Source organism: Bos javanicus, chromosome X, assembly GCF_032452875.1.
Source record: "Bos javanicus breed banteng chromosome X, ARS-OSU_banteng_1.0, whole genome shotgun sequence".
Lineage (NCBI taxonomy): Eukaryota > Metazoa > Chordata > Mammalia > Artiodactyla > Bovidae > Bos > Bos javanicus.
Genome location: NC_083897.1, coordinates 67,605,843 through 67,621,473, shown reverse-complemented (window position 1 = coordinate 67,621,473; position 15,631 = coordinate 67,605,843). Strand labels below are relative to the sequence as shown.

The 15,631-nt window shown below is 36.6% G+C and overlaps 1 pseudogene; it reads left to right on the top strand.

Annotated features, from left to right (window-relative positions):
- Window positions 1–1,839: 1,839 nt before the first annotated feature.
- LOC133242594 (ubiquitin carboxyl-terminal hydrolase 10-like) lies at window positions 1,840–5,733 on the top strand (annotated as a pseudogene).
- The last annotated feature ends 9,898 nt before the right edge of the window (window positions 5,734–15,631 follow it).

Here is a 15,631-nt window from a genome sequence, read left to right as displayed (position 1 = left end):
TGCAACTCCATGGACTGTAGCCCACTAGGCTCCTTTGTCCATGGGATTTTTAAGTCAAGGATGCTGGAATGGGCTGCAATTTCCTTCTTCAGGGGGTCTTCCTAACCCAAGAATTGAAACTGTGTCTCCTGCATTGGCAGGTGGAATCTTTACCACTGAGCCACCTGGGAAGCCCTGTTTATAATACTATGAAGTACAATTCAACTCACATCTTTTCCTCTGCAGTTTAAAATCTTGAAATTTATTGCATTTGCTTCTAGTAATGTGTTCAAACACTTGTTTATAAATAAAATGTTTATTATATTGAAAACTATTATTTAACTTGACACCATTATTACTGCATTAAATTAAAGCAAAAATGTGTTAATACTGCATATCTTCTGTTATATGTCTTTAATTTAATAAACAGCTGAAATGTGACTTTAATATTGTTTACATTTTAATGTCATAGAAAAATACTCTGGGGATTCCCCTTTTGGTCCACTGGATAAGAGTTCACCTTCCAATGCAGGTAGTATAGGTTTGATCCCTGGTTGAGGAGTTGAAGGACTGATGCTGAAGCTGAAACTCCAATACTTTGGCCAGCTCATGTGAAGAGCTGACTCATTGGAAAATACCCTGTTGCTGGGAGGGATTGGGGGCAGGAGGAGAAGGGGACGGCAGAAGATGAGATGGCTGGATGGCATCACTGACTCGATGGACATGAGTTTGAGTGAACTCCAGGAGTTGGTGATGCACAGGAAGGCCTGGCATGCTGCGATTCATGGGGTCACAAAGAGTGGAACATGACTGAGTGACTGAACTGAACTGAACAGAGGAGCTAAGATTCCACATGCCTTATGGACAAAAACCAAAACAGAAACAATATTGTAACAAATTCAATAAAATAGTCCACATCAAAAAAAAAAAAAAATTTAAAGAAGGGAACTAAATTTCCTTAACAAAACAAAACAAAAAAAGGAAAGTCATATCCAAAATAAGAAATAAATTTTAAAAAAAAGAAAGAAAAGTACTCTGAAGATGAAATAGTTCTTATTTACTTTTCACTGCAATGAATAGTATATCAAAGGACAACAGACATATTTTCGGTCTGTTCTGACTGGCCAAAAGAAAATTCAGGAATAGAAGACAATATGTAGTCATCTGTGAATAAATGTAGTTGGAAATTATGACTGAGGCCAATAGCAACCCAGGCATACAAACTTCCTTTCTCAGTTAAAATAAAAATCCTGACAAAAAAATTAAGAGCAGACAGTAAATTGTCCAGTTTCCATGACTTCTGTTTAGAGATCTTCATTATAGATTTATTATTTTTACTTCATTATACAATGCAGTTTCCTTTCATTATTGAGGATCATAATATTAAGTTCTTTCAAATGGAACAGAGCTATTTCCTTGGGACAGTATATGTACTGCTGTTACTTTTGTAATTTTTGTTTTTAATCTCAAGGACAGAATTATATTTTTGTCTTTTGAACAAGTATTTAATATGGAGGAAACATTGGCAAAAGGGGAATAAATATTAGTATCTAGACACTTGGTGCTTATTTCAAAATGAAGGGTGGAATAAAATGAACCTTGGTTCTTTTGTGTCTATAAAATTATTGAACTCTACTCTCTTATTGTTGTGAACACCCTTAGTTTCCACTTGTCTTGCTTTAATGCTTTTCCATCCTCTTCCTCCTCTTCATTTATTCCTTAACTACTTATTACATGTATTTTGTTGTTGTTGTTGTTATTCTATAACAGTTTTGGTAATGATACCTAAGGGATCTTATTGAGAATATATATAAATTAAAATCTGATGCAAAGAAGAAGCAGTGTGAAGAGTTGGTTGAGCACCAAGGCTTATTAAAATGGGCTGCCATGGCCCTGTGCAACCTGTAGTATATTTGGGGAATTTTAGCCCTGATGAATTAAATCAGTTCTTTGTGACTCAGTGCTCTTCAGTTGAGTTTCTTCCATACAGTGGAACAGTTCTGTGTGCACAAGTTGTTGATAGAGAAATTATCAGATAATTAAATTTGGCATTAATGAAGTAATTGAACCCAGTGACATTTTGCCAAGAACTCCCAACTACAGCATTTCAAGCACATTGAATCCATAGGCCCCTGAATTTGTCCTTAGTTGCACAACTTCCAGCAAGATTTCTGATGACATAGATAAAGAAGTGAATTGTAGCTTTACCAGCTACCAGTACTGAGGCTCTGCCCTTCCTCCATATGGCAGCTCTAATGTGGAGGTGGAAGTTTTAGACAACAGTGGCATCTTAGGTGTTAGAACAAATGAAGCATAAAAAGGAAGGAAAATGTCCACCTGGGTATTAGAGTTACTCAAATGATGGTGGAGAGAGTAGTACTTCCACAGAAGCCCTGGTCAATGGCCATGCCAATCCAGCAGTCTCGAACAGTGTAGGTGTAGAGGTTGTGGAGTTCATAGATAATGTGCCCCTGTTGGGGACACCCAAGACTTATGGCAGCCCTGAGAATGCCATGGACTTCATCAGTGACACTGTGCCTGGTAGTTCTTTCCCCAGAACCCTTGACAATGGGGCCAGGACTGCAGGGCAGCCTGAGGGCTGCCATGGGGTTGACTTTGAACAACCATGCCTCACTGCAGAGGCTGGCAGGAACATCCTGTTGAAGATAGCTGTGGCTCAGCCTTATGTTAGGGCTGGTATTACTGAGAACCCCAGAGTTTCCAACAGACAAATACTTGAATCCTTGAGTGAGGGCACAGCTGCCAACAGGGTGGAGTTGAATACTGTGAAAAGCTTAGACATGGAAAGCCAAGATTGCCTCCCCTCCCGTGGGAAGCCCAGGCTCTATGGCAGGCACTGCACCTGCTAGTCAACTCGTGAAGTTGTGTGCCAGTCTTTTTCATGATTCTAAACCCTCTTCTTCCTCCTTCTTCCCCTCCCCTCCCCCTGCCCCTGACCCCTCCTATTCCTCCTCTTCCCTGTGGTGTCTGTGGAAACTAAGTGTTCCCTTCCTGTAACGTCTCCCCTGGTCTCTGAAAAGCTGGCCAAAGTCAAGAAAGGGCTGCTTCCAGTTTTGGAGAATCTTGTAGCCATAAAAATTGTAGAGTAATTGGAAAACAAAACCCTGGTTCATAAACTAGTGCCATTGCAAGTTTGTGGGCTGATTAATAAAGGAAACTGGTGCTACATTAACACTATACTGCAGTCATTGGTTGCTTGCCTTCCAATGTATCACCTCCATTTTTTCAGCTGAAGTTCATTCCCCTATATTCAAAAGTGCAAAGGCCTTGTAAGTTCACACTTATCATAGATAACTTTGTTTAGCTAATGTATGAGTTTACTCTTATGTAAGTACCTCTAAAACCTATACAAGCTTTATGGGATAAAATCATAAGGGATATGTACCCCCTAGGAGAAATATTAACAACCTCAGATATGCAGATGATACCACTCTAATGGTAGAAAGTGAAGAGAAATTAAAGAGATTCTTGATGAAAGTGAAAGTGGAGAGTAAAAAAGCTGGCTTAAAACTCAACATTAAAAAAGCCCCTAAGATTATGGCATCCAGTCCCATTAGTTCATGGCAAATAGAAGGGGGAAAAGTGGATTCAGTGGCAGATTTTATTTTCTTGGGCTCCAAAATCACTGCAGACAGTGACTGCAGCCATAAAATTAAAAGACACTTGCTGCATGGAAGAAAAGCTATGGCAAACCTAGAAAGCATATTAAAAAGCAGAAACATCACTTTGCCAACAAAGGTCTGTATATTGAAACTATGGTTTTTCCAGTAGTCATGGATGGATGTGAGAGTTGGAACATAAAGAAGGCTGAGTGCAGAAAAAATGATGCTTTTGAATTGTGGTGTTGGAGAAGACTGTTGAGAGTCCCTTGAACTTCAAGGAGATCAAACCAGTCAATCTTAAAGAAAAGTCCTTCCAAGGACTGATACTGGAGTTGAAGCTCCAATACTTTGGGCAGGGGATGGGAAGAGCTGATTCATTTGAAAAGAACCTGATGCTGGGACAAGTTGAAGGTAAAAAGAGAAGGGGATGACAGAGAATGAGATGGTTAAAGAGCATCACGAACCCAATGGACATGAATTTGAGGAAACTCCGGGAGATAATGTAGGATGGGAAGCCTGGTGTGCTGCAGTCCATGGGGTTGGACATGATTTAGCAACTGAACAATAACAACAAAATCCCCTCTGTAGCTGCTGTTGGACCCATGTGTGTTTATAGACTTCAAAGATTTATCAAGTCAAACCTGTCTGAAAAAGGTCTAAAAGAAGATACTGCGGAGTCAGTTCAGTTCAGTTGCTCAGTCATGTCTGACTCTTTGTGATCCCATGAGCTGCAGCATGCCAGGCCTCCCTGTCCATCACCAACTCCCAGAGTCCACTCAAACTCATATCCATTGACTCGGTGATGCCATCTAACCATCTCATCCTCTGTCATCCCCTTCTCCTCCTGCCCTCAGTCTTTCTCAGCAACAGGGCCTTTTCAAATGAGTCAGCCCTTCACATCAGGTGGCCAAAGTATTGGAGTTACAGATTCAACATCAGACCTTCCAATGGACACCCAGGACTGATCTCCTTTAGGATGGACTGGCTGGATCTCCTTGCAGTCCAAGGGACTCTCAAGAGTCTTCTCTAACACCACCGTTCAAAAGCATCAATTCTTCAGCACTCAGCTTTCTTTATAGTCCAACTCTCACATCCACATGTGACTAATGGAAAAACCATAGCCTTGACTAGATGGACCTTTGTCGGCAAAGTAGTGTCTCTGGTTTTTAATATGCTGTCTAGATTGGTCATAACTTTCCTTCCAAGAAGTAAGCGTCTTTTAATTTCATGGCTGCAATCACCATCTGCAGTGATTTTGGAGCCCCCCCAAAATAAAGTCTCTCCCTGTTTCCACTGTTTCCTCATCTATTTGCCATGAGGTGATACATAGGCTTTATCCTAGATGGACTTCACGAGATATGCTGAACTCAAAGAAACTTCTGTCACCAAATAATGAAAAACTTACTATTTCTAATGGGCCCAAAAGCCATTCAGTGAATGAAGACAAGCAGGAAGAACCAGGTGAAGGAAATAAGCACCAATGGGAGAAAATGGGCCCCTGAAATAAGACTTAGGTCATTTGCCAGGTAGATTTTGTTTAGATTCCAATCACTTGCATTTTTGGTGGACACATCAGATCTGTGGTTTCCCAGCAAAATTCAAGAGTCTACCACCCTGCAGCCTTTCTTTATGTTGTAGTTAGTATATTCAGTTCCACATGATACACACTGTCCAGGAAATTCTGGTGGCAAGATTGTATGTCTAGGATTACACATCATCAAAACCAAACAAGAAGTTGAGATCAGTCAAAGAGTCACTCTGGAAAAACTCCCTCCTGTTCTCGTGTTGCACCTGAAACATTTTGTTTACCAGAAGACTGATGAATGTCAGAAGCTTATCAAAAATATTGAATATCCTGTGGACTTGGAAATTAATAAAGAACTGCTTTATTCAGGGGTTAAAAATAAGAATTTAAAATGCCACAGAATATAGAAGCTATTTTCAGTGGTCTACCACCATGAATGCAGCACCACAGGTGACCACTATACCACGGATGTCTCAGATAGATCTGAATGGCTGGCTGTGCATCAAGGGCCAGTAGGCTGAAGTGATTAATCAGTACAAGGTGGTGAAAGCCACTGCTGAGTACACTGCCCTCGTTCTGTATTACCACTCTGTGGACCTGCTGTAGCCATCACTATGTGCACTCGATGCTCCTTGTAGAGAACCAAGTTTCACCAAATATCCTCCTCTCTTTAGTGGCTCTTTAGAGAGAAACATTTTGTTGCAAAAATGGACTAAAATGAAAGAGATGCCTTGGGGTTTGCACCCAACACAGTTTATTTTGACTTCTAATTTCCAAATGAAAATCATTTGGTTAAAAAAGACTGTGGCTGTACTTAAGAAAATGCACACAATAAACATATTGCTGAAATAAAGATGATTCCTGAAATAATACTGATTCCCAGTGTAATTACATAGTAGAATAAATGCCGCACCAACAACATATACCAGTAAATTTGTGAAAATGAATTTTATTTTTCTTAAAAAGTAATTTTTCTAATCCATCACATTTCTTTCTCTACCCTTTAGGTTTTGATAAATGATTAAAATGAGCCACCAATCAGAGAGAAATAATTCTTACTTTAGAAGATAAATAAACACAAAAAATAATTTACTGGTTCTTAACAGGAAAAAAAGGGCATTTTAATAATTTCAAGAGAAGCTTCTTGAAAGTGAAGTGAAAGTGAAACTCAGTCGTGTCCGACTCTTTGCGACCCCATGGACTACACAGTCCTTGGAATTCTCCAGGCCAGAATAATGGAATGGATAGCCATTCCCTTCTCCAGGGGATCTTCCTGACCCAAGGATGGAACCCAGGTCTTCCACATTGCAGGTGGATTCTTTATCAGCTGAGCCACTAGGGAAACCCAAGAATACTGGAGTGGATACTGATTATATATACATTGCAGATCAAATGTTTGAAATTAAGATGTTACATAGATGTGTGATTGTAACTTCATTGCCATTAAAGGATTTCAAATTACATTCATGTTTATGTGTATACATAGTGAAAAATAGGCAAAATAATGAAGATCGACATTTTCCTGCCTCTACTGTGTAATTCTGCTATCTGCTCCTCTATAATGCTGCACCTCTAATTATACACAGTTAGTGCTACCTAGGAGTATAAAGTTGTCACCCATCAATAAAAAAACAAGTTGATCTTTTTAAAAAAAGTTTATCCTCATTTTAAAATAAGTTTTTTTTTTCTATTTTAAGATTGTCATCTTATCAGCAGACGAATGGATAAGGAAGTTGTTGTACATACACACAATGGAATATTATTCACTATAAAAAAGAGCACTTTGAGTCAGTTCTAATGAGGTGGATGAAACTGGAGCCTATTATACAGGGTGAAGTAAGCCAGAAAGAGAAACACCAATACAGTATATTAATGCATATACATGGAATTTAGAAAGATGGTAACAATGACCCTCTATGCAAGGCAACAAAAGAGACACAGATGTAAAGAACAGGCTTTAGGACTATGTGGGAGGAGGTGAGGGTGGGACGATATGAAAGAATAGCATAGGAAACATGTATATTACCATATGTAAAATAGATGACCAGTGCAAATTCAATGCAAAAAACAGGGCACCCAAAGCTGGTGCTCTGGGACAATCCAGAGGGATGGGAAGGGGAGGGAGGTGGGAGGGGATTTCAGGGTGGAGGGGACACATGTACACCCATGGCTGATTCATGTCAATGTATGTCAAAAACCACCACAAAATATTAAAGTAGCCTCCATCTTATTTTTTTAAATTTATTTATAAATAAATAAAATTTTACTTTATTTTTATTTACTTATTTATAACTAACATAAGTAAATAAATAAAAAAAGATTGTCATCTTCCCAGTTTGGAATTATAGCCCTCTGCATCTAGAATAAGAAGAAAGTAAGTTACTGCCTTGAATCACATTTGTAAAATGGTAGTTACAGATTGATAGATAAAAATATGCCTTAATGAGAAAATGAAATGGTGGTATTTTTAATGCAGTTTTAAAAGCCATATCAATGGATATAAATGCACCCAAACATACTTTTTGAAATTTAAGGAAAGTATTAGCTATTACAGAAAAGTTCTTGGCTTTCTGTTGAGAGAAATATTGGTTTAAGAAATATGAAAATAACTAGTATATAATGAAATATATTAAATCATATGAGCTGTCTATATATTCTGGATATTATATCTTATTGGATATTATCATTTACAAATATTTTCTCCTATCCCATAGGTTGTCTTTTCATTTTGTTGAAAATTCCCTTTGCTGTGTAAAAGCTTTTAATTTTAACTAGTTCTCCTTTGTTTATTTTTGCTTTCATTTCTTATGCTTTAGGAGAGAGATTCAAAAATAATTGTTATGATTTATATTAAATAATGTTCTGTATGTGTTCTCTTCTAGAAGCTTTATGATTTCAGATCTTATGTTTAGGTCTTTAATCCATTTTGAGTTTATTTTTGTATTTGGTGTGAGTAAGTGTCCTAATTTCATTGTTTTATATGTAGCTGTCCAATTTTCCCAGCACCACTTTTTGAAGAGGCTGTCCTTTCTCTATTGTATATCCTTGCCTCCATTGTCATATATAAATTGAGCATAAGTGCATTGTTATCTTGGGGCTCCCTATTCTGTTCAATTGATCTATGTGTCTAGTTTTGTGCCAGTATCATACTATTTTGATTGCTGTAGCTATGTAGTATAGTCTGAAGTTAGGGAGGAGGATAGCTCCAGCTTTGTTCTTTTTCTTCAAGATTACTTTGGTAATTCAGACTGTTTTGTGGTTCCATATGAAATTTAGGATTATTCATTCTAGTTTTGTGAAAAATACCATGGAGTGGTTTGACAGGAACTGCATTAAGTCTATACATTTCTTTGAGTAGTAGGGTCATTTTAAAAATATTAATTCTTCCAATTCTTCCTGTGCTATTGCATAGGATGTCTTTCCTTTTCTTTGCATAATTCTTTCCTCATTATTTCATAGTTTTCAGAGTATAGACCTTTTACCTTCTTGGTTAGATTTGCTGGTAGGTATTTTATTCTTTTTGGTGTGATTTCAAATTGGATATTTAAAAATTCTCTCTTCCTTGTAGTTCATTGTTAGTGTATAGAAAAGCAACATATTTCTACATATTACTCTTATATCCCTTAACTTTTCTGAAATTATTTATTAGTTCTGCTAGTTTTGCAGTGGAGACTTCAGTGTGTTCTGTGTATAGTATTGAGTTGGCCAAAAGCTTTTTTTTTTTTTTTTTTTTCCATAAAATGGCTCTGGTAGCACTTAGGTGTCTTTAACTTCATTAGAAACAATTTTCTTAGATTGTATAGTGACAGATGTCAGATCAGTGTGCAATTTAAAAAGGCATCGAAATTGGTAAACTTTTGTATAGTCATTTTAATATTGAAGATGGAAGGGAAAAGCAATATTTTGTTATATTATGCTTTATTATTTCAAAAAAGGTGAAAATGCAACTGAAATGCAATTTTTTTGTTGTTGTTCAGTTCAGTGTATGGAGAACTGAACATTTCAAAAGTGGTTTGTGAAATTCTGTGCTGGATATTTCTCTCTGGATGATGCTCCATGTTCAAGTAGACCAGTTGAAGATGATAACAATAAAATCAAGACTTTGAGACCAATCAATGTTATGTTACACAGGAGATAGCTGACATACTCAAAACCTCCAAATCAAATTTTAAAAATCATTTACAGCAAGTTGGTTATTTTCATCACTTTGATGTTTGGGTTCCATATAAGCGAAATGAAAAAAAATCTTCTTAACCATATTTCCATATGTGACTCTCTTCTGAAACATAATTAAAATGTTCCAGTTTTAAAACAAATTGTTATAAGCAATAGAAACTGGTTACTTTACTATAATGCAGAATGGAAGAGATCATGGGGCAAGTGAAATGAACCACCACCAACCACACCAAAGGCCAATTTTCATCCAAAGAAGGGGATGTTGTATATATGATGGAATTGGAGGGGAGTACTCTATTATGAACTCTTTGTAAAAAACCAAAGTATTAATTCCAATAAGTACTGCTGCCAATTAGACAAACTAAAGGCAGTACTCAAGAAAAAGATTCAGGAGTTACTCAACAGAAAATGCATAATCTGTCAAGATAACACAAGACAACCTGTTTGTTTGATGGTCAGGGGAAAACTTTTATAGCTTGGCTGGGAAGTTCTGATTCACCTGAACTTTTATTCACAAGATATTGCACCTTCAGATTTCCATTAATTTTTTTATTTACAAAATTCTCTTAATGGAAAAAAATTCAATTCCATGGAAAACTGTAAAGACACTTGGAACAGTTCTCTGCTCAAAAAGATAAAAAATTTGGGGAAGATGAAATTATTAAGTTGGCTGAAATATGGAAGAAGATAGTAGAACAAAATGGTGGCTACAATGCTCAATAAAGTTCTTGGTGAAAGTGAAAAATATGGTTTTTCAATCTTGAGAAAGAAGAATGGAACTGGAGGAATCAACCTGCCTGACTTCAGGCTATACTACAAAGGTACATTCATCAAGACAGTATGGTACTGGTACAAAGACAGAAATATAGATCAATGGAACAAAATAGAAAACCCAGAGAAAAATCCACACACCTGTGGGCACCTTATCTTTGACAAAGGAGGCAAGAATATACAACGGAAAAAAGAGAATCTCTTTAACAAGTGGTGCTGGGAAAACTGGCCAACCACTTGTAAAAGAATAAACTAGAACACTTTCTAACACCATACACAAAAATAAACTCAAAATGGATTAAAGATATAAATAAGACCAGAAACTATAAAATTCCTAGAGGATAACATAGGAAAAATACTCTCTGACATAAATCACAGCAGGACCCTCTATGACCCACCTCCCAGAGTAATGGAAATAAAAGCAAACATAAACACATGGGACCTAATTAAACTTAAAAGCTTTTGCACAACGAAGGAAAGTATAGCAAAGTGAAAAGACAGTCTTCAGAATGGGAGAAAATAATAGCAAATGAAGCAACTGAAAAAGAATTAAGTTCAAAAACATACAAGCAGCTCTTGCAGCTCAATTCCAGAAAATTAAATGAGCCAGTCAACAAATGGGCCAGAGAACTAAACAAACATTTCTCCAAAGACAACATACAGATGACTAACAAACACATGAAAAGATGCTCAACATTGGGTCACAAAGAGTCGGGCATGACTGAGCGACTAACACTTACTTATCCATTATCAGAGAAATGCAAATCAAAACCACAATTAGGTACCATCTCACTGCAGTCAAAATGGCTGCTATCAAAAAGTCTACAAACAATACATGTTGGAGAGGGTGTGGAGAAAAGGAAACCATCTTACATTGTTGGTGGGAATGCAAACTAGTACAGCCACAATGGAGAATGGTGCAGAGATTCCTTAAAAACCTGGAAGTAGAACTGCCATATGACCCAGCAATCCCACTGCTAGGCATACACACCACGGAAACCAAAATTAAAAGAGACATGTGTACCTCAGTGTTCATCAGAGCTCTGTTTACAATAGCCAGGAAATGGAAGCAACCTAGATGTCCATCGGCAGATGAATGGATAAAGAAAGTTGTGGTACATATACACAATGGAATGTTGCTCAGCCATTAAAAATACTACATTGGAATCAGTTCTAATGAGGTGGATGAAACTGGAGCGAAGTAAGTCAGAATGAAGAACAGCAAGGCAGTATACTAATACATTTATATGGAATTTAGAAAGATGGTAATGATGACCCAATATGTGAGACAGCAAAAGAGACACAGATGTAAAGAACAGTCTTTTGGACTTTGTGGGAAAAGATGAGGGTGGGATATTTCAGAGGATAACGTTGAAATGTGTATATTATGTGAAATAGATCACTAGTCCAGGTTCAATGCATGAGGCAGGGTGCTCAGGGCTGATGTACTAGGATGACCCTGGGGGATGGGATGGGGAAGGAGGTGGGAGGGGGGTTCTGGATGGGGAACACATGTGTGGCCATGGCTGATTCATGTCGATATATGGCAAAACACACTACAATATTGTAAAGTAATTAGCCTCCAATTAAAATAAATAAATTAATTAAAAAAAAAGAAAAAGGAAAAAATATATAGCTTTTATTTTTACTTAAAAGCTGCAGTAATTTTTTTGCCAACCCAATTTAATGTCATCTTCAAAGTGTAACAATTTTACTTCTTCACATCCAGTTTAGATTGCTATTATATCCTTTTCTTCTCTAATTGCTGTGGCTAAGATATCCAATACTATGTTAAATAGAAGTGATGAGAATACCACTTATCACCTGGTTTTGCTCCTGAATTCAAAGGAACTGACTTCAGGTTTTCATCACTGAAAATGATATTAGCTGTGATTTTTCATAAATTACTGTTATTGTGTTGAGATATGTTATCTATATATTTACTTTGATGAAAGTTTTTATAATGAATTAGTATTCAATTTTGTCAAATGCTTTTTCTGTGTCTATGGAGATGATCATGTGATTTCATCTTTTCTTTTATTAATATGGTCTGTCACATTTATTTGTGAATGTTGAATCATCTTCATGATCTATGAAAATACTAAACATTGATCCTGTTTAATAATCATTTTATATAATGTTGAATTCAGTTTGCTAATATTTTGGTTAGAATTTTGCATCTATATTCATCAAAGACATTGGCTTGTAGTTTTTTTTTTTAATTGTAGTGTTTTTCTCTGTTTTTGAATCAAGGTAATGGTGGCTTCATATGATGTATTTAGGAATATTCCTTTCTCTTAAATTTTTTTGAAATACTTTGAGAAAGACAGGTATTATCTCTCCTTTATATATTTGGTAGAATTCCCCTGTGAAGCTGTGTTTGGTACTAGTATTTTTTATTACATATTCAATTTCACTACTAATAATAAGCCTTATCAAATTGTCTATTTTTTCTTCATTCAGTCTTGGGCATTTTGTATATTTCTATAACTTTCTATTTTTATGTTGTCTGATTTTTGGTATATAACTATTTATAGATTTCACTTGTGATTTTTGTATCTCTGTGATGTTGGTAGTTATTTCTCCCCTTTCATTTATCATTTTATTTAGGTTATTTCTCTAATTTCTTCTTGGTGACCCTGGGTAAAAGTTTAACTATTTTGTTTTTCTTAAAAAAAAAAACAAAACAACTACACTCTTTTTAGTCTCTATTTTATATAATTCCTCTCTGATCTTGATTATTGTCTTCCTTCTGCTGATGTTGAAATTTGCTAGAGTTTTATAATTCTTTCAGGTGGTAGGTGAGGTTTATTATATGAGATTTTTCTTATTTTGATCAAAGCCTGTATAGCTATAAATTTGCCTCTTAGAAGTGCTTTTGCTGCATCCCAGAGGTTTTGGAATGTTCTGTTTAACTTTTAATTTGTCTCCTGTTATTTTCGAATTTCCTCCTTGGTGTCTTCTTTGACACATTGGTTTTTTATAGAATATTGTTCAGTGGCACTTATCCTTTTCTCATTTTTCTTTCTGCAAGTGTTTTCCAGTTTCATAGTGTTGTGTTTATGAAAAAAAATGCTTGATATAATTTCTATCCTATTAAATTAGTTGAGACTTTTTATGGCCTTACCTATGAGCTCTTTGGAGAGTGGTCCATATACACTGGAAAAGAATAAATACTCTGCTGTTTTTGACTAGAATATCCTGTTCAGTTCAGTTCAACTGCTCAGTTGTGTCCGATTCTTTCAACCCCATGGACTGCAGCATGCCAGGCTTCTCTGTCCATCGCCAACTACTCTCAGAGCTTGCTCAGACTCATGTCCATTGAGTCGGTGATGTCATCCAATCATCTCATCCTCTGTATCCCCTTCTCCTCCTGCCTTCAATCATTCCGAGCATCAAGGTCTTTCGAATGAGTCAGTTCTTTGCATCAGGTAGCCAATGTATTGGAATTTCAGCTTCAGCATCACTCCTTCCAATGACTATTAAGGACTGATTTCCTTTAGGATTGACTAATTTGATCTCCTTGCAGCCCAAGGGACTCTCAAGAGGCTCCTTCAACACCACAGTTCAAAAGCATCAATTGTTAGGTGCTCAGCTTTCTTTCTTTCTTTTTTTTTTTTTTTATGTCTTTCTCTTTTATTTTTTTTTTAATTTTTTTTCTAATTTTATTTTACTTTTAAACTTAACATAATTGTATTAGTTTTGCCAAATATCAAAATGAATCCGCCACAGGTATACATGTTTTCCCCATCCTGAACCCTCCTCCCTCCTCCCTCCCCACACCATCCCTCTGGGTCGTCCCAGTGCACTAGCCCCAAGCATCTAGTATGTTTCTTACATGATATTTTACATGTTTCAATGACATTCTCCCAAATCTTCCCACCCTCTCCCTCTCGCACAGAGTCCATAAGACTGTTCTATACATCAGTGTCTCTTTTGCTGTCCCGTACACCGGGTTATTGTTACCATTTTTCTAAATTCCATATATATGCATTAGTATACTGTATTTATGTTTTTCCTTCTGGCATACTCCACTCTGTATAATAGGCTCCAGTTTCATCCACCTCATTAGAACTGATTCAAATGTATTCTTTTTAATGGCTGAGTAATACTCCATTGTGTATATGTACCACAGCTTTCTTATCCATTCATCTGCTGATGGACATCTAGGTTGCTTCCATGTCCTGGCTATTATAAACAGTGCTGCGATGAACATTGGGGTACACATGTCTCTTTCCCTTCTGGTTTCCTCAGTGTGTATGCCCAGCAGTGGGATTGCTGGATCATAAGGCAGTTCTATTTCCAGTTTTTTAAGGAATCTCCACACTGTTCTCCATAGTGGCTGCACTAGTTTGCATTCCCACCAACAGTGTAAGAGGGTTCCCTTTTCTCCACACCCTCTCCAGCATTTATTATTTGTAGACTTTTGGATGGCAGCCATTCTGACTGGTGTGAAATGGTACCTCATAGTGGTTTTGATTTGCATTTCTCTGATAATGAGTGATGTTGAGCATCTTTTCATGTGTTTGTTAGCCATCTGTATGTCTTCTTTGGAGAAATGTCTATTTAGTTCTTTGGCCCATTTTTTAATTGGGCCGTTTATTTTTCTGGAGTTGAGCTGTAGGAGTTGCTTGTATATTTTTGAGATTAGTTGTTTGTCGGTTGTTTCATTTGCTATTATTTTCTCCCATTCTGAAGGCTGTCTTTTCACCTTGCTAATAGTTTCCTTTGATGTGCAGAAGCTTTTAAGGTTAATCAGGTCCCATTTGTTTATTTTTGCTTTTATTTCCAATATTCTGGGAGATGGGTCATAGAGGATCCTGCTGTGATGTATGTCGGAGAGTGTTTTGCCTATGTTCTCCTCTAGGAGTTTTATAGTTTATGGTCTTATGTTTAGATCTTTAATCCATTTTGAGTTCATTTTTGTGTATGGTGTTAGAAAGTGGTCTAGTTTCATTCTTTTACAAGTGGTTGACCAGATTTCCCAGCACCACTTGTTAAAGAGATTGTCTTTAATCCATTGTATATTCTTGCCTCCTTTGTCAAAGATAAGGTGTCCATATGTGTGTGGATTTATCTCTGGGCTTTCTATTTTATTCCATTGATCAATATTTCTGTCTTTGTGCCAGTACCATACTGTCTTGAAAACTGTGGCTTTGTAGTAGAGCCTGAAGTCAGGTAGGTTGATTCCTCCAGTTCCATTCTTCTTTCTCAAGATTGCTTTGGATATTCGAGGTTTTTTGTATTTCCATATAAATTGTGAAATTATTTGTTCTAGCTCTGTGAAGAATACTGTTGGTAGCTTGATAGGGATTGCGTTGAATCTATAAATTGCTTTGGGTAGTATACTCATTTTCACTATATTGATTCTTCCAATCCATGAACATGGTATATTTCTCCATCTATTAGTGTCCTCTTTGATTTCTTTCACCAGTGTTTTATAGTTTTCTATATATAGGTCTTTAGTTTCTTTAGGTAGATATATTCCTAAGTATTTTATTCTTTCCGTTGCAATGGTGAATGGAATTGTTTCCTTTATTTCTCTTTCTGTTTTCTC